General features: G+C 40.8%; 1 long non-coding RNA gene across 1 annotated transcript; it reads left to right on the forward strand.

The window, feature by feature from the left end:
• The first annotated feature begins 5,953 nt into the window (after positions 1-5,953).
• Positions 5,954-8,966, forward strand: LOC138852670 (uncharacterized). Its single transcript, XR_011391976.1, has 2 exons — positions 5,954-8,077; positions 8,108-8,966. It is a non-coding gene; the product is annotated as an uncharacterized lncRNA (long non-coding RNA).
• The last annotated feature ends 10,349 nt before the right edge of the window (positions 8,967-19,315 follow it).

Consider the following 19,315-nt stretch of genomic DNA (forward strand, 5'->3'; position numbering starts at 1 on the left):
TACCTCACTCTTATCTCTCTCACTTACCTCACTCTTATCTCTCTCACTTACCTCACTCTTATCTCTCTCACTTACCTCACTCTAATCTCTCTCACTTACCTCACTCTAATCTCTCTCACTTACCTCACTCTTATCTCTCTCACTTACCTCACTCTTATCTCTCTCACTTACCTCACTCTTATCTCTCTCACTTACCTCACTTTAATCTCTCTCGCTTACCTCACTTTAATCTCTCTCACTTACCTCACTCTTATCTCTCTCACTTACCTCACTCTTATCTCTCTCACTTACATCACTCTTATCTCTCTCACTTACCTCACTCTTATCTCTCTCACTTACCTCACTCTTATCTCTCTCACTTACCTCACTCTTATCTCTCTCACTTACCTCACTCTTATCTCTCTCACTTACCTCACTCTAATCTCTCTCACTTACCTCACTCTAATCTCTCTCACTTACCTCACTCTTATCTCTCTCACTTACCTCACTCTAATCTCTCTCACTTACCTCACTCTAATCTCTCTCACTTACCTCACTCTTATCTCTCTCACTTACCTCACTTTAATCTCTCTCACTTACCTCACTCTAATCTCTCTCACTTACCTCACTCTTATCTCTCTCACTTACCTCACTTTAATCTCTCTCACTTACCTCACTCTAATCTCTCTCACTTACCTCACTCTTATCTCTCTCACTTACCTCACTTTAATCTCTCTCACTTACCTCACTTTAATCTCTCTCACTTACCTCTCTAGTGACAGAGAACTTTTTGCTATTTTTTTTTATCTTGATTTGCCCCATTTGTAACCTCTCTCTCTGGCTATTGTTGTCGCTCAGAAAACGCATAAATACTTAGAACTAAGGCTATCGTGCGTGCGTATACGTACAGTATACGCACGCACGCACACAGACACACACACAGACACAGACACACACACACACACACACACACTCACACACACACACACACACACACACACACACACACACACACACACACATGCACAACGCTTTACGTATAATTAAAGAGCAGTATATTATCAAGTTGAAACACTGGTAGGATATATGTGAGTGCACTCAGCCGGTTATTGGCGCATATGTAGAGTGCGTCTCGTACCTTGTGTCAGTGACTTGTTCTTGATGAAGTCAGATGGCTGCTGCTTGACACTATGTGTGAACATATAAACCTTCCCAGCCCGTGCGAGGGAGCTACAGTGCTTGATCTTACCTTCATGCTGGTTTGTATCTTTCCTCAATACGTAAATCCATTGGTAATATTAGCTTACTGTTGTGATGAATCGAAGAAGAAGGAATCAAATGTCGCCCCAACTTCGATTTGGAGAAGAAATCTCTAAGCACACTGGTGAATGAGACACATGTGCAACTTCTGGGTATCTTTATTTAAGGGAAGTGTCTCCCACCAGAGGTTTACCAACTTGATAAAGAGTCAAGACAAAGAAGACTTAGAACTATGGGAGGTCCTTGTTGTCTTTGTTTTGGCGTTTTAAGGACAAATGAGCCAGAACTTCGGAGATACTAAAACTCCTTCTGTTTTGTATTATTATGATTCTATACATCTGCATTTCTGGGGTCCTCCTTCCATTCATATTCGTCTTCACTGACTCTTGTCTTCACTATAACATCAAGACAATGTCTGAGGTAACGACTGGACTAGAACTTTCACGATTTGTCGCATGAAATACGTTGAAGAAGAATTTTCATACATACGTTGAATATTCACAAATTTATATTATCCATTTTCAGACACAATTATCGGTTAGGGCAAGAAGAAAGTACTTTCTATATGTAAGGCTACTACGACAGGGAACATCAACTATAGCACAAGCCTAGCCTAAAATATTTCTCATATTTTTGGCCAAAGGATCTCTTTGGGAATAAACTAAAAAAACACTACGTAATCCGATGCTGGAGCTTACCTGATCCCATGTGGAGGCAGCGATTAAGTTTACTTTGGAGAGACATACGCATGTAGGAGACAACATGACCTACAGAAGGATCATACAGTAATCATAGAGGAAGAAGAGCACCAGAAACGCAGATATTTGGAATCATCTATCATTATTATTATTACAGCCAACGCCATAGTGTAAAACATGAGAGGTAGTTCATCAAATTATGTTACATCTCCATGAGAAAGTTCGGCCCACTGACTACAGCTACTACCTCTCTGGTTCCATTATAAATATCAGTTCTCATGTCTCTATATTACGTTGATAAAGCTCCCTGGTAAACCGTATGTTCCTTTACTAAGGCTAACAGGGTGTTGTACTTGTCTCATTTACTATTTTGTCGTATTATTTATACTTGATCGTATTATATCTAAATACACTGGTGAAGAAGAGTAAAACTAAAGGCCTTTCAGCAACAAGGATTTCACACAGTAATGAATCTTTGTTATTTATAAAACTAACCTCTTATAGCAGCGCAGGCTTTGGATACGTCTTGAGAGGATAATCAGCTGTGATATATTGCAATTTAAGTAAAGCCCCAATCAAGGTAGGCGAAATTGCAGATCTAGAAAAAGTACAGGGAACTTTCACTGCACGTATTAGTTCAGGCAAGCACCTTAATTACCGGGAATGCTTGAAATCAGTTGACCTGTACTCCCTGGAACGCAGATGAGAAAGATACATCATAATGTACACCTGGAAAATCCTCGAGGGACTGGTCCCAAATCTTCACACAGAAATCACTCCCTATGAAAGCAAAAAACTCGGCAGACGGTACAACATACCTCCAATGATAAGAAAGGGTGCCACGAGCACACTAATAGATAACACAATAAGTGTTCAGGACCCTGAGAGTTGAACAGCCTTCCACCATCACCACTATGACCCTTTCCACCACCACCACCACTCGAGAGGATCAGTGACCTGAATCTTAATATCAAGCGACATCGTCTGACACCTTTATATGTTAAGTTCTTAACGCTCATACCAACGTGGGAGAAAGCAGATTATGATGTCAGAATCTGCAGCCTCAGATACGATCTTGTTTATGATAGTCCATGTTTACCTGAAGTCGTTTTCGAGAGAATTCTGATGTGCGGTAATCTCTTGTTTTTACATGGCGTGCGAGGGATGAACAGGGAAGCCGGTAGAAGGTCTCAGTCGAGGAGACTCTTTCCTTTTTACATTTCTCCTTGTTGGCAAAATACCAACACCAAATTGAGGTAAGCAATGAGTAACTAGTCAGGTTTAAGTGAGTTTTGTGTGTGGTTCAACGGGAAGGCGGCTCTAGGCTGCCATTGGCTGTATATATTGAGAAACAGTCAGCTTTAAGTTAGCTCTCCATATGTATATGGTGTGAAAAGTGCACGTATAAGCTAGATGTAGCTGTGTCTCACCTACTAATAGTCCCTTATATTTCTCACCTATTGGAGGGTTCTTATCTCAGTTATGTTCTGTTTTCTAGCACTTATAGTTCTTAGCCTCAACCTTTTGACCTATGGGATGCAATGGATACCAAACAGATATAGGACTGTGTCCACAATGAGGCTGTGGGTCAGTGTGTTTACATGTTTATATAAAGTTGCTTTGAAAAACACCTCAGTGGACCTCCAGTGTAGATATAGATCCCACGAGAGCTTAAGAGAGAGAGAGAGAGAGAGAGAGAGAGAGAGAGAGAGAGAGAGAGAGAGAGAGAGAGAGAGAGAGAGAGAGAGAGAGAGAGAGAGAGAGAGAGAGAGAAAGAGAGAGAGAGAGAAAGAAAGATAGATAGATAGAGAGCCTTTATGTAAGATCAGTTAAACCATGATCTTGATGTGTACTTCTCGTCACTCCTACTAATGACGTTGTCTCGTGGTGTAGTCTTCGATACTGCTGTACAAACGCTTGTCATACTTTGTTAGCGAAGATGTTCTCGTAATCTTCAGCGTAATTATTTTTTCTTCCTCCCAGGGCAGGTGACGGGGTGACGGTGCTTCTGCAGTTTTTTTTAGAGAAAAGATAATCATAGTGGTGTTGTAATGAAAAGGACCATTATTTCTCTTTGATAAAAGCGATGACGAGGGGTGAGGATAGTAATGTGAGCAATGAGTCGCGTTTACACTTGTTCACGTTGATATAAAATGATTGTACTTTGTAGTACAGCTTTCTCGATCGTAGAATAAATCTGTCTCTTTTACGTGTAGCATATTCTGTCTTGTCTACATTCACCAGGAGTCTCTCTTTGTACAGTCGCAATAACTTGTTTCCTTTAAACTCAGTATAATCCTGCTTGTATAAATTTGCAGCCTGTTTCCTACGCTAGCTGGCTTTATATGATCTGGAAGTTAATACCTCGTTTGTAATAACAAAAATCCTCTTTGTTTACAGGTATCCCTTGTTTACACATTGCCGTAATGTTTGTTATGTATGCTTTCAGTTGGTGTCTGCAATGCAATATATTTTGATTAACATTACATATATATATATATATATATATATATATATAGATATATATATATATATATATATATATATATATATATATATATATATATATAATGTATAATATATATGTCGTGCCGAATAGGCAGAACTTGCTATCTTGGCTTAAATAGCAACGTTCATCTTGCCATATAGGACAAGTGAAAATTTGTGTATGCAACAATTTCGCCAAAATCATTCTGAACCTAACGAATAAAATATATTTCACTGTGTTTGTTTAGCATTAAATTACTGTAAACAAATCTAAAATATATTTAGTTGGGTTAGGCTAAAATAAATTGTTCTTGTTATGATAAGGTTAGGTAAGTTTTCTAAGATTCTTTTGGTGCAAAATTAAAATTTTTTACATTAACATTAATGAAAAAAATATATCTTTAAACGTATAAGAGAAAATTTTAGAAAGGACTTAATTTTAAAAGAGTTCTTGCTAATTGACCAGTTTTACATATTCGGCACGACATATATATATATATATATATATATATATATATATGTCGTGCCGAATATGTAAAACTGGTCAATTAGCAAGAACTCATTTAAAATTAAGTCCTTTCTAAAATTTTCTCTTATACGTTTAAAGATATATATTTTTTCATTATTGTTAATGTAAAAATTTTTAACTTTGCACCAAAAGAATCTTAGAAAACTTACCTAACCTTATTATAACAAGAAAAATTTATTTTAGCCTAACCCAACTATACATATTTTAGATTTGTTTACAATAATTTAATACTAAACAAACACAGTGAAATATATTTTTATCGTTAGGTTCAGAATGATTTTGGCGAAATTATTGTATGCACAAATTTTCACTTGTCCTATATGGCAAGATGAATGTTGCTATTTAAGCCAAGATCGCAAGTTCTGCCTATTCGGCACGACATATATATATATATATATATATATATATATATATATATACATATATATATATATGTGTGTGTGTGTGTGTGTGTGTGTGTGTCGTGCCGAATAGGTAAAACTTGCGATTTTGGCGTAAATAGCAACGCTCTTCTTGCCGAATAAGGCAAGCGAAAATTTATGTATGCAATAATTTCGAAAAAATTATTCTCAACCTAACGAAGAAAATATATTTCATTGTGTTTGTTTATTATTAAATTACTGCAAATTTCTCTAAAATACATTTAGTTGGATTAGGCTAAATTAAATTGCGCTTGTTATAATAAGGTTAGGTAATTTTCTAAGGTTCTTTTGGTACAAAATTATTAATTTTTACATTAACACAAATGAAAAAAAAATGTATCTTTAAACGTATAAGAGAAAATTTTCGAAAGGACTTAATTTTAAATGAGTTCTTGCTAATTGACCAGTTTTACCTATATATATATATATATATATATATAAATGTTTATGTATATATATATATATATATATATATATATATATATATATATATATATATATATATATGTATATATATATATATATATATATATATATATATATATATATATATATATATATATATATATATATATATATATATATATATATATATATCGTGATGAGAGAATCATTATATTTTTAATTTGTTGAAGTTTATTATCGTTCTTTCTTAGAACGTAGTAATAAATTGTAATGTTGTTAATTAAGACAGAAGATATTGCTTATCAGATACATAGTGTTGTTGTGGAATTATCTGGGATGTTGAAAGACCCGGAGTGGAGAGTCAAGATAATATTAGTGACGTGTGTTAATGCCGATGTAAAAGGTTGGGGGCTACGTGTGTTGTTAGATGATGTAGAGTGATGTTTGCCATGGTGTTAGTGACTTTGTGTAAATTGTATTCTGAGTTTGCAGCATTTATGTTTCATTATTTTCTAATTGTTTTGTAATGGAATGATGAAACAGTATAGTGCATCACAGGGTGCTTGCCATGAGTTTGAGTCTCATCCGCAGCTGTGATATGCTTACAATGATGTATTTTGATTTCTTGACTCATACAAATATATATATATATATATATATATATATATATATATATATATATATATATATATATATATATATGAGAGAGAGAGAGAAAAAAAATTATTGTGATGAGTGGGGAAATCTGCAGATTTTAATAGATTAAGTGAAAAATCCCAGAAAATATGAAATAATACTTAAGATAAATAATTGTTAAAAAATAAATATTGTATAATCCGTTACTGAAATCTGTGTAAGGCAAGAAATTAAATGTTTATATAAGTGTGTTTGACAAGTACTTACATGTGACTGAGTGTTTTTTCTCAAGTGGAAGAAAAACAGAAACCAATTTATACGAACTGAGGAATATCTAAACTCTTACAATTTACTTCTTACTACCCCATAGATTTATAATTGAATCATATATCTATGTAAATTAGTCTAATACTAGATGTATAATTAGAAACTTGCTCAAATATAAATTAGCCAAAATTATACATGTATTGAATAGCAAAGTACAAGTATAATGTTGATTTAAGCTCACTGGATAAAACGCTGTTTATGATGAGAGACAAATGAGAGTGAGCGGACATTTTGTGACTGGTAAAGAATATTATAGTGAAGAAAGTTAGAGCGTTGTGACGACTGAAAAAGAGACAGAAAATTGAGCAAAATTTATTTCCCAGTTGAATAGAGACATTAGCTTAACTGAAATATCCCAAGATTTAAGGTGAGAAAATGGCCCGTACTGAAGACGAAAAGGGCTGCATTTAAGAAATTAAGAAAATAATCGATCTAAGATAAATACTTTTGTCAGTGGCTTAGAAAATGTCCCATAGTGGTTTAAACCCATCGGAATCACCGCGAATATTTCTGAAACTGGCTGAAATGAGAATGAAAGTGACCCAAAGTGTATGTGAACGTGATTTTACAAAAACGAAGATGGCCAAGACTCGATCCTTCTGAAAATGGCTTCTACAATAACAGTAAACAAACAACATCTTCGGAAAAAAGAGAGTAAAAACCATTTAACTGATCTTTGGTTGACGTCCCTGCCTTTGAGTCATTTATTTTACCACTGAAAATGAATTTAGGAACCACAATGCCTTTTAAGCTTTAAGTTGTACCTTTAAAAAATCTTACTTTTTAAGTCTCTTCTATATATTTGATTATATATTACGTTCCGGTGTCTATTTTTTTTTATAGATGTTTAGATAGAATGCCGCCTTGTGCACAGCTACGTTAGGCTCGTCAATGTTAGAACTTGGTATGTATGTATATGTGTCCCCAGTTAGTATTGCTGTAGAGAAAAATACACAGAACGTATTCTAGGATCTGTTTATCAAGGACCTGTGTCCCCTATATTTGCTTATCAACGGTTCATATCGCGTCAGATTTTTTTTTCAAAGGCCTATATCTTGAATATTTTGGTATCAAAGATGCAATTCTGGTTATTATGGGCCTTTCTAATGTTTGGTAAAGGGTCTGTGTCTCCTATATTATGTTATCTATATTTATTTATTTACCAAAGGTCTGTCTCTCTAATATTTGGTTACGAAGGACCTTTCTCTGCAATCTTTGTTTATCCCTGCAGCTGGATATCCAGGATGGGGGAGGGAAGAAGAACGAGTTAGGATGGTGACCTAGATTGATCAAGGTTGATTTAGGTCGGTCAAAATTGATCTGATTTGACCCAGGTTGGTCAAAATTGATCTGATTTGACCCAGGTTGGCTGAGGATGTCTTAAGATGACTCCTGGTTGGCTGAGGATGTCTTAAGATGACTCCTGGTTGGCTGAGGATGTCTTAAGATGACTCCTGGTTGGCTGAGGATGTCTTAAGATGACTCCTGGTTGGCTGAGTATGTCTTAAGATGACTCCTGGTTGGCTGAGGATGACCTATGATGACTCCTGGTTGGCTGAGGATGACCTAAGGTTATCCCTGCTATCACTCGCTATCTTAGCTTGACGAGGTTTGTTCGACCTAGGTAAACTTGATATGATTTGACCCAGGATAACTTGACATAGTTTGACCTAGGATAACTTGACATAGTCTGACCTAGGATAACTTGACATAGTCTGACCTAGGATAACTTGACATAGTCTGACCTAGGATAACTTGACATAGTCTGACCTAGGATAACTTGACATAGTCTGACCTAGGATAACTTGACATAGTCTGACCTAGGATAACTTGACATAGTCTGACCTAGGATAACTTGACATAGTCTGACCTAGGATAACTTGACATAGTCTGACCTAGGATAACTTGACATGATTTTGACTCAAGGTTAACTTGACATGGAAGCTAACTTGGCATGCTTAGACCCACTATAACTTAAAAATGGAGGCTAACTTGACAAAGTCTGACCTAGCATAACTTGACATAGAGGCTAACTTGACATGTTTGTCCCAGGATAACTTGGTGGCTGCGCAAATCCTGCCTTGGATTGCTTAGACGTTGATCAACCTCTAATGCTTTTTTGTGATATTATTTTTTAAGACATGTCTGACTCCCTTGTGTGTTTGTGCAGTATATGACTCAAAAATTAAATGTTTAAGAAATGTATATAAATATATAATATAAGACTATTTCATTCCATTATCCTTCTCTAAAAATATTGGCCACTGAACTGGTGGCCATAAACAAAAAAAAAATGCTATTATTATTATTATTATTATTATTATTATTATTATTATTATTATTATTATTATTATTAATGATAATAACTGATAACTGGCCAGACGTAAAGACAATAACTTTGAAAAAGTTTGAATAAGCAGAATGAACTTGATATATAGTAATTTGTCTTTTTTGTGAATGAAAATAATAATAATAATAATAATAATAATAATAATAATAATAATAATAATATTATTATTATTATTATTATTATTATTATTATTATTATTATTATTATTATTATTATTATTATTGTTGTTGTTGTTGTTCTCGGAGTATATACACTCAGAGGTATATCTCAGTGTATATACACCGATAGATATCTCTTAATATACATGCACTTTAAATTTTATTGAGATATATGAGAAAGACTTGCCTAGTATGGGCCGGTAGGCCTACTGCAGTGTTTCTCCATTCTTACTCCTGTTCTTGTTGTTCTTGCACAGGTGTATTGCAGCTTTAATGATCTACGTACAGGCGACAGGCTTTATCGGAATAAACTAACCAGTGATTCTGAACATGTGAACGACAGAAGAGGCACATACGAACATGGAAACGACAGAAGAAGTAAATGTGAACATATGACACAGTACATGTGAACATCTGAACAGCTACACACATGCTCACAAAACAAGTGCTTTTGACCAACACTTGGCTTCAAATCATACCACGGGCGGAGACAGAACCCACGATCAGTCATAAAACTCCAGACCGTCGCGTTACTCATTGGGCTAACGGCACTTGCCTTCAAGTTTCCCATCAAGACTCAGTAGATTTTAAGATAAGTGTTAGAAGTTTTGACACGATCAATTGTCACTTTTATATGATGTTATAAACCCAAGTGTCGCTCAGCATAATAGATGCAGGCTCAATCCTCAGTTCGTTAATACCGAGACGCATATACTCTTCTTAACTGTATTCAGTTATGAACTGAGTTCTTGAGAGAATGAGTACTGGAATATATATATATATATATATATATATATATATATATATATATATATATATATATATATATATATATATATATATATATATATATATATATATATATATATAAATATATATATATATATATATATATATATATATATATATATATATATATATATATATATATATATATATATATATATATATAATTCTATGAACATAAACACTCTGTACACTAAAGGAAGAGACGAAAGCTTGTCATTCTCTAGCATTCTCAAAACTAGAATACAAGAGTGTTTTATAAGGAGGTATGGTCTTGTGGATCTTTTAGCTTAGGTATTGGTAAAGTAGTGATGTATCAGATATCCACATCCGCATCCGCGGAACATCCGCACAATTTCTTACATCCGCATCTACGTCCGCATCCGCATTTTGCTGCAAACATATATCCGCCTATGCATCCGCATCCGAATACACGGAACATCCCCACAATTTCTTACATCCGCATCCGCAAAATAAGTAAGACATCCTCATACACATCCGAATCCGTGGTTATCTAAAATTTCACATCCGATACATTATTATTATTATTATTATCATCACACTGGCCGATTCCCACCAAGGCAGGGTGACCCGAAAAAGAAAAATTTTCACCATCATTCACTCCATCACTGTCTTGCCAGAAGGGTGCTTTACACTACAGTTTTTAAACTGCAACATTAACACCCCTCCTTCAGCGTGCAGGCACTGTACTTCCCATCTCCAGGACTCAAGTCCGGCCTGCCGGTTTCCCTGAACCCCTTCATAAATGTTACTTTGCTCACACTCCAACAGCACGTCAAGTATTAAAAACCATTTGTCTCCATTCACTCCTATCAAACACGCTCACGCATGCCTGCTGGAAGTCCAAGCCCCTCGCACACAAAACCTCCTTTACCCCCTCCCTCCAACCTTTCCTAGGCCGACCCCTACCCCGCCTTCCTTCCACTACAGACTGATACACTCTTGAAGTCACTCTGTTTCGCTCCATTCTCTCTACATGTCCGAACCACCTCAACAACCCTTCCTCAGCCCTCTGGACAACAGTTTTGGTAATCCCGCACCTCCTCCTAACTTCCAAACTACGAATTTTCTGCATTATATTCACACCACACATTGCCCTCAGACATGACATCTCCACTGCCTCCAGCCTTCTCCTCGCTGCAACATTCATCACCCACGCTTCACACCCATATAAGAGCGTTGGTAAAACTATACTCTCATAGTTTTACCAACGCTCGATCCTCCGTCCGGTAATCACAACCTGGCCTTGCCGTCTTCGTTGATAAATAAAGCCTTCTGGAGGTACCTTCGTTGTGATTTTTTTTAGAGAGAGTTTTGTAAGATTTATATTCTAATAAGCTTGTGGAAAATATTTCCAATGAGTCCTGGAGCAAGCAGCGTCACACACTGGCATGACTTAACAATACCAAAACGCCACACAAATATATTTGTGGTAGCGGGTACCAGTATAATCAACAGAAACACGTCAGACTACCGTTACGTGTATATCGTGAGGTGTGTCTCGTTGTTTACATATACGAAAAATTTACTTTAGTCCTTTCTTTAGGGATTAATACATTATCGACTAGTGTTGTTTATACCCAACTGTGTTTATGGTACCGCAGTCAACAGCCTATGTTCAATGTTGGTACATATAAACAATATTGGTACACGTAAACAAAAGTTACTTAAATGTAGAACCAGTACTTGTTTAAACAGTTCATTGAAGTGACGACACAGTAACATATATGAGTTTATCTTCCATGCCAGTGAAGACACTTAGTGAGTGGCAGGACTCTCCCAGCCTCTCTAATTTCTTGACTCATTAATCATATCTCGGTCCAGTTGCTATGTAAACATCATTGGACAAGACGGCGGCCTTACTTTCCCTCTTGATGAGAAATGTAGCCACAGCCTGACCTGTATCACGTGCTAATTCGGAAAGCGAGTAAATTATTGATGGGGAAACGTCTGACTGGCACGGTGGAGGGAAGGCTTAATTGGCATAGTGGTGAAGGAAGTCTGAACCAAAGAGAGATACCCGGAGTGTGAGAGATATGATGGAGAGAACGCCTACGTGATATAGTAAAGAAAACCCTGAATCAAAGAGTAGAATGACTGAAAGCAAATTGTACAAATACAAAAAAATGGCATCTCACCACCCATGGCCCCATTTTTATCATTCACTTGTAAACCATCAGCTTCTTCAAAACACTCGAAGCCGTACCTCGTAGCGCTGGCCAGTCCTCAGAACCACAGGGGCCACATTCTACTAGCAATTACGCAACTGGGTAGACAAGGTTGGACCAGGTTTCTGATGGTCTTATTACCATACTTGTTCCATAGGCAGGCTAATTACCTCAGGTCGTTTATGGTCGATCCTTCGCTGAAAATAAAGTGGTCTTGGCGCTGCAGTAGCCTCGTAGTTGACAGATGAACCCTCCTAGAGGTGCCTCTCCTGCTGTTTTATGACTGTCATGATACTGCTGCTACTGGCTTCTTGTTGCTGCTACGTTAATGATACTGCTGCTACTGGCTTCTCATTTCTTGTTGCTGCTACGTTGATGATACTGCTGTTACTGGTTTCTTAGCTATTGTTGCTGTTACGGTGATGGTACTGCTGTAACTGGTCTCTTCTCATAGCTGATATTATTGCTGATACTTTTAAGTTCCTTGCTAATGTCGCTGTTTGTGTTTCTTCTGCTGCTGCTACTGAATCAGTGAGTAGTATTAACACTCGTCTGTGGTGTATACTTTTACCCATATTGGTTCTTTGACTGGTGCTCTGGCCATTATTTTTGCTGGTGTCACCATATTATCTATGTGTGACGCACTAGGGGTTTGGCGGCTCTCCGTAAACATAATAATAACAATAATAATAATAATAATAATAATAATAATAATAATAATAATGTAAACGTTATTGGAGGGATTTCTACACTTCGAGATCCTGTTTGCTGTCACCCAATCTAACTTCCATTGTTAATATATATAAAAAAAAGTGTTGACACTTCTTTTTCCTTGTTCTGCTGGGAGGGGCGAAAAGCACCGTCTGTTCTAAGCTCTCCTTTAGCTGCTGTGCTGCTGTACTTGTTGTAATTGATAAGCCTTCGTCATAGATCTGATTTCGTTAATGATTATTACTTTCGTCGTGTTGCTAACAGCGCTGGCGACATTTCTAAGAAATAATTGAGAGAGACAGAAGAGATAGCAATGTTAATGGAATTCCAGTATCGCGTGTCGCGCGGGTAAGTACAGCAGTGAGGGAGAAGGGATGGTGGACTGAATTTATTGGTAGCTTCGAGCAGCTGGGTCAACAGTGGGGTGATACTGGAGTGGAGGAGCATCTGCCGAAGTGGCACAGTAGTGGGTATCTGCAGAGAGAGAGAGAGACAGAGAGAGAGACAGAGAGAGAGACAGAGAGAGAGAGAGAGAGAGAGAGAGAGAGAGAGAGAGAGAGAGAGAGAGAGAGAGAGAGAGAGAGAGAGAGAGAGAGAGAGAGAGAGAGGGAGAGAGAAAGAGAGGAGAAGTGATATCTCTGTGGGAGAGAAGTTTTACCGCGTGAAGAATTCAGCTGCTGGTCACTGCAGCTTGTGCCACTGTTGATTCTCTATGTGTTGTTGCTGCCCACAAAGGGTTCTTCCACCACCTACAAAGGGTTCTTACACCACCTACAAAGGGTTCTTCCACCACCTACAAAGGGTTCTTCCACCACCTACAAAGGGTTCTTCCACCACTTACAAAGGGTTCTTCCACCACCTACAAAGGGTTCTTACACCACCTACAAAGGGTTCTTCCACCACCTACAAAGGGTTCTTCCACCACCTACAAAGGGTTCTTCCACTACTTACAAAGGGTTCTTCCACCACCTACAAAGGGTTCTTCCACCACATACAAAGGGTTCTTACACCACCTACAAAGGGTTCTTCCACCACCTACAAAGGGTTCTTCCACCACTTACAAAGGGTTCTTCCACCACCTACAAAGGGTTCTTCCACCACATACAAAGGGTTCTTACACCACCTACAAAGGGTTCTTCCACCACCTACAAAGGGTTCTTCCACTACATACAAAGGGTTCTTCCACCACCTACAAAGGGTTCTTCCACCACCTACAAAGGGTTCTTCCACCATCTACAAAGGGTTCTTCCACCACCTACAAAGGGTTCTTCCACCACCTACAAAGAGTTCTTCCACCACCTACAAAGGGTTCTTCCACCACCTACAAAGGGTTCTTCCACCACATACAAAGGGTTCTTACACCACCTACAAAGGGTTCTTCCACCACCTACAAAGGGTTCTTCCACCACCTACAAAGGGTTCTTCCACCACCTACCAAGGGTTCTTCCATCACCTACAAAGGGTTTCTCCTCCTCCTCCTTCTCCTCCTGGCTTCTCCCTCAACTAACACAATCAATGCCGCCTCGAGGATCATCAAAGACGCAAGTGTAGTCAACAGGAGAGTGTGATGACGATAGTCTGATCGTGCGCTGCACCTGCTCTCCTCTCTGACAATTCATTATGGCGATAATATTGCTGGATGGTTACTGATAATGATGGTAAAAGATATTGATAACTATGCTGGAAGGTACTGATAATAGATGCTGGAAAATGCTGATAACCTTGTTAGAAGGTGTCGTTAATCATGCTGTGAGATGATGATAACCTTGCTAGATGTTGCTAATGATGCTGGGAGATGATGACTACCTGGCTAGAAAATGCTGTGAATGATGCTGAGAGATGATTACCTGGCTAGAAGATGCTGCTAATGATAACAGAAGATGTTGATAACATATGTTAACCTTCAATTCGTCTGTTGGTTCTTCTGAGGCCAAGGTTCGGCCTCTTCTGTTTGTCCCCCCGTGTAGACGGATAGGATTGGAGCAAAATCATAACGTACCTATTAGCATTCTTAAAACGAGGTCAGATGTGAGGGAATAGACACATGTATAGGAATCAAGAGGGGAATGTATGCTTGAAGCGTCAATTGACGCCTTCCAGCACTGTTTGTTTGCTGGAGTGTTGTACTGAAAGCCCTGGGATGATTGCTACGCACACTGATGAGGGAGTATTAGGGCCAAACGCTACGTTGTGAAACTCAATTGCGTATACTCGGGATGGAGAGGTACGGGAGGGGGGTGTTAAAAGAGGACATGTCTAAGGTTATCGAGTTACAGACGCATTTCGGAATTTTTTCTTTCGATGTGCTCTTTGTCTTTCTTTCCCTTTAATTCTTTTTCTTCCATTCACGCTGTTACGAGGAATATTCACGTGTCTGTCTTCTTCTGCGTCTTTCTCTTCGGGGATCCTTAATTTCTCAACTCTGAAATTTCTGTTCTTAATAGCTCATTCACTCGAAATGGGCCAACTTCCTAATTTCAAAAACTCGTCCTACTCTCTTGATAAAGAGATTTTGTTTTCTCCAGGATCCACTTTCGCAGTAAAGACACCTGTAATTTGCCTTTCCAGTGTTTTTAATTTACAGAATCTTAATAACACTCTTCGCTCACTGAGTACTGCAACTGCATTTCGCCAACCTACTTCACTTCGAAGTAATTTAGTTTATAATTCGCCTTGTCTTACTATTTTCTTCCCTGTCCGTCTTGCCGTTCTCTTTCCGACACAGAGGGCACCAAAACAGGTGTTTGCACTGAGGATATTATAACTATCCCATAAGTTTATTCACCTCCCATATTATACATCCCTCCTGAAATCTTCACAGACGCCATCTTGTTAAATCTGCCCTTATATACACCCATAACATAAATCTTAACCCTAGCTTTGGGTCAGAATGTTCCTGCTTCTCCTTCCGAGATATTTCATCGGTGACCATAGCTCTCTTCCTCTCCACATTCCTCGGAAGCTTCATCCCTTTTGTGCTCTGATGTTGTCCTGTTTTTAATTCCTAGAGTTCGATATCTTTCCTTATTCAGCTAAGAAACTGTTTATTCTCCTGGCTATTTTCTAGCATGCCTCTCATATTCCGTAGATGTTACCCAGCGCTTGCTGCTTCACACCCAAGAAGGTAATATCAAGCATTCCATACGTTTCTTGTCCCAATTTAGTTTATTATCCGGATTCTGCGAGAGGTCTCTTGTGGCTGGCAGTGACTTCCTGCAAGCAAGTACTTATCCATCCATGGAGTGCATCTTAATTTCGTACTGACTGTTTGATCTTTCTTTGCAATGGGGTTTTCACTGTTACATGAGGTCATTTGGAGACTCATTAACCCAGGCTGTACATCATCTCCTGAACCTAAAGAGGCCTATGAGTTGAATAACAACAGCCTAAAGAAGTACAGGAGCTGCATTTGTTCATCCTCAAGACGTCCAGGACAACAAAACCAGTGGAAGACCTCGCTCAGATGACCAAAAACTTCAGTGGTGGGTCGTCATATGACTAAGACCCGCGTCAGGAAACAATTGTCGTTTCCTGACGAATCTTGGCTAGCCTAACTAAGAGGCCCAGGAGATTTAAAGGAGACTGGTGATAAGATGACTAGTTGCTTGTATGCAGGTACACACAACATGCTCCAGGAAAAGCCAGTCAGTGTTGTGCAAATCTCCTTAATAAGCAATAAAAATTTCTCCGGCTTTAAGCTCTGAGGATGTTGCTCTTTGCTCCCACACTGAGAACAAGGAGTCGAGCTGACACTGTTATAATGCAAATGCAAATGACCCATATACATTGTTGCAGCGTGTGCCTTTGCTGTTAATGCAGGCTGGGTTAAAGCATGCACGTCACAGTATATTTCCTCAAGTATTCCCTGTGCCTTCTGGTGGCCATTTGTTGCAGCTATTTCTTGTGCTGTTCTTGTTACTATGTCTATGCTGTTAGTATTACTGCTACTGTGGCTATTACAACTGTTGAAACTTAATGTTTCTTGTTATTGTTGTTACTAATGCTTCTGCTACTCCTGCTCCGGCTGATGCTACCCCTGCTACCACTGTTGCACTGCTACTGGTGTTGCTGTTCCTGCTGTTGCTGCTGCTACTGTTCCGGCTTATATTTCTGCTACAGCTTATATAACCCCTGCTGTTGCAACTATTTCACTGGCTTCCTGGTTGCTGCTGTTGCTGCTGTTGCTGCCCTGTCGTTTCTTTTCCTTAGTTGCAGCAGTTATTGATACTTTTGTTATTGCTCTTCTTGCTACTGTAACTACGCTCATGTCACCGCTGATATTGATAAATAAGACATTTGCAACACCTGGGTATCTTTACGTTAAAAACGTTTCTACAGTAAAGTTGCCCAGGTGTTGCTATGTGACTTGTTCATCAATTTGTTGGTACTGCATACCGTTAACGTAACGGATCTGTTGAGGCTGCTTCAACGCTTTCTTGGCTGCTATTCTTTACTTTTCTCTTAGTTATATGACCGCTGTTTACGTCCGCAGAGTTCTCAGTGTCATCGCACCTCACCTCTCTCATTATAACGCTGCTTCTTTGCACTACTGCGCCTGTTTTTATTATCATATTACGGTTATTGTTGTTCTTACCTCCTCTACAGTTGCTTTTACTGTCGTAGTTTTTACTTATGTTCCACTTGCTGGTCTTGCTCTTACGTCTTAATGTTGTTAAAACTATTAGTTTCCACAACTCTTACTGTTACAACAACAACTACTAGTGTGGTGGTCTGACTATCAGTGTTGTGAGGACTGGCCAACACTGGTGTACTGGACGGTGGAGCTAACTTTGTGTCGCCTCGATCAATCTCAGTATGAATTATTCAGGGCTGTTATTAAGTAGATGTGCCCATCTCCCACGAGAGGTGCGGCAGGCAGGCAGCCAGGTAGGGAAGCAGAGAGGCAGCCAGGTAGGGAGCCAGGCAGGCAGCCAGGCAGGCAACCAGGCAGGCAGCCAGGCAGGCAGCCAGGTAGGCAGCCAGGCAGACAGCCAGGCAGGCAGCCAGGTAGGGAAGCAGAGAGGCAGCCAGGTAGGGAGCCAGGCAGGCAGCCAGGCAGGCAACCAGGCAGGCAGCCAGGCAGGCAGCCAGGCAGGCAACCAGGCAGGCAGCCAGGCAGGCAGCCAGGTAGGGAAGCAGAGAGGCAACCAGGCAGGCAGCCAGGCAGGCAACCAGGCATGCAGCCAGGCAGGCAGCCAGGCAGGCAACCAGGCAGGCAGCCAGGCAGGCAGCCAGGTAGGGAAGCAGAGAGGCAACCAGGCAGGCAGCCAGGCAGGCAGCCAGGTAGGCAGCCAGGCAGGCAGCCAGGTAGGCAGCCAGGCAGGCAGCCAGGCAGGCAGCCAAGTAGGCAGCCAGGCAGGCAGCCAGGCAGGCAGCCAGGGAGGGAAGCAGAGAGGCAGCCAGGCAGGCAACCAGGCATGCAGCCAGGCAGGCAGCCAGGCAGGCAACCAGGCAGGCAGCCAGGCAGGCAGCCAGGTAGGGAAGCAGAGAGGCAACCAGGCAGGCAGCCAGGCAGGCAGCCAGGTAGGCAGCCAGGCAGGCAGCCAGGTAGGCAGCCAGGCAGGCAGCCAGGCAGGCAGCCAGGTAGGCAGCCAGGCAGGCAGCCAGGCAGGCAGCCAGGTAGGGAAGCAGAGAGGCAGCCAGGCAGGCAGCCAGGTAGGCAGCCAGGCAGGCAGCCAGGTAGGCAGCCAGGCAGGCAGCCAGGCAGGCAGCCAGGTAGGCAGCCAGGCAGGCAGCCAGGCAGGCAGCCAGGCAGGCAGCCAGGCAGGCAGCCAGGCAGGCAGCCAGGCAGGCAGCCAGGTAGGCAGCCAGGTAGGCAGCCAGGCAGGCAGCCAGGCAGGCAGCCAGGTAGGCAGCCAGGCAGGCAGCCAGGCAGGCAGCCAGGCAGGCAGCCAGGCAGGTAGCCAGGCAGGCAGCCAGGTAGGCAGCCAGGCAGGCAGCCAGGCAGGCAGCCAGGCAGGCAGCCAGGTAGGCAGCCAGGCAGGCAGCCAGGCAGGCAGCCAGGCAGGCAGCCAGGCAGGCAGCCAGGCAGACAGCCAGGGAGACAGCCAGGCAGACAGCCAGGGAGACAGCCAGGCAGACAGCCAGGGAGACAGCCAGGCAGACAGCCAGGGAGACAGCCAGGGAGACAGCCAGGGAGACAGCCAGGCAGACAGCCAGGCAGACAGCCAGGCAGACAGCCAGGTAGACAGCCAGGTAGACAGCCAGGTAGACAGCCAGGGAGACAGCCAGGTAGGCAGCCAGGTAGGCAGCCAGGCAGGCAGCCAGGCAGGCAGCCAGGTAGGCAGCCAGGCAGGCAGCCAGGCAGGCAGCCAGGCAGGCAGCCAGGTAGGCAGCCAGGCAGGCAGCCAGGCAGGCAGCCAGGCAGGCAGCCAGGCA

The sequence above is a fragment of the Cherax quadricarinatus genome, chromosome 14, assembly GCF_038502225.1.
Source record: "Cherax quadricarinatus isolate ZL_2023a chromosome 14, ASM3850222v1, whole genome shotgun sequence".
NCBI lineage: Eukaryota > Metazoa > Arthropoda > Malacostraca > Decapoda > Parastacidae > Cherax > Cherax quadricarinatus.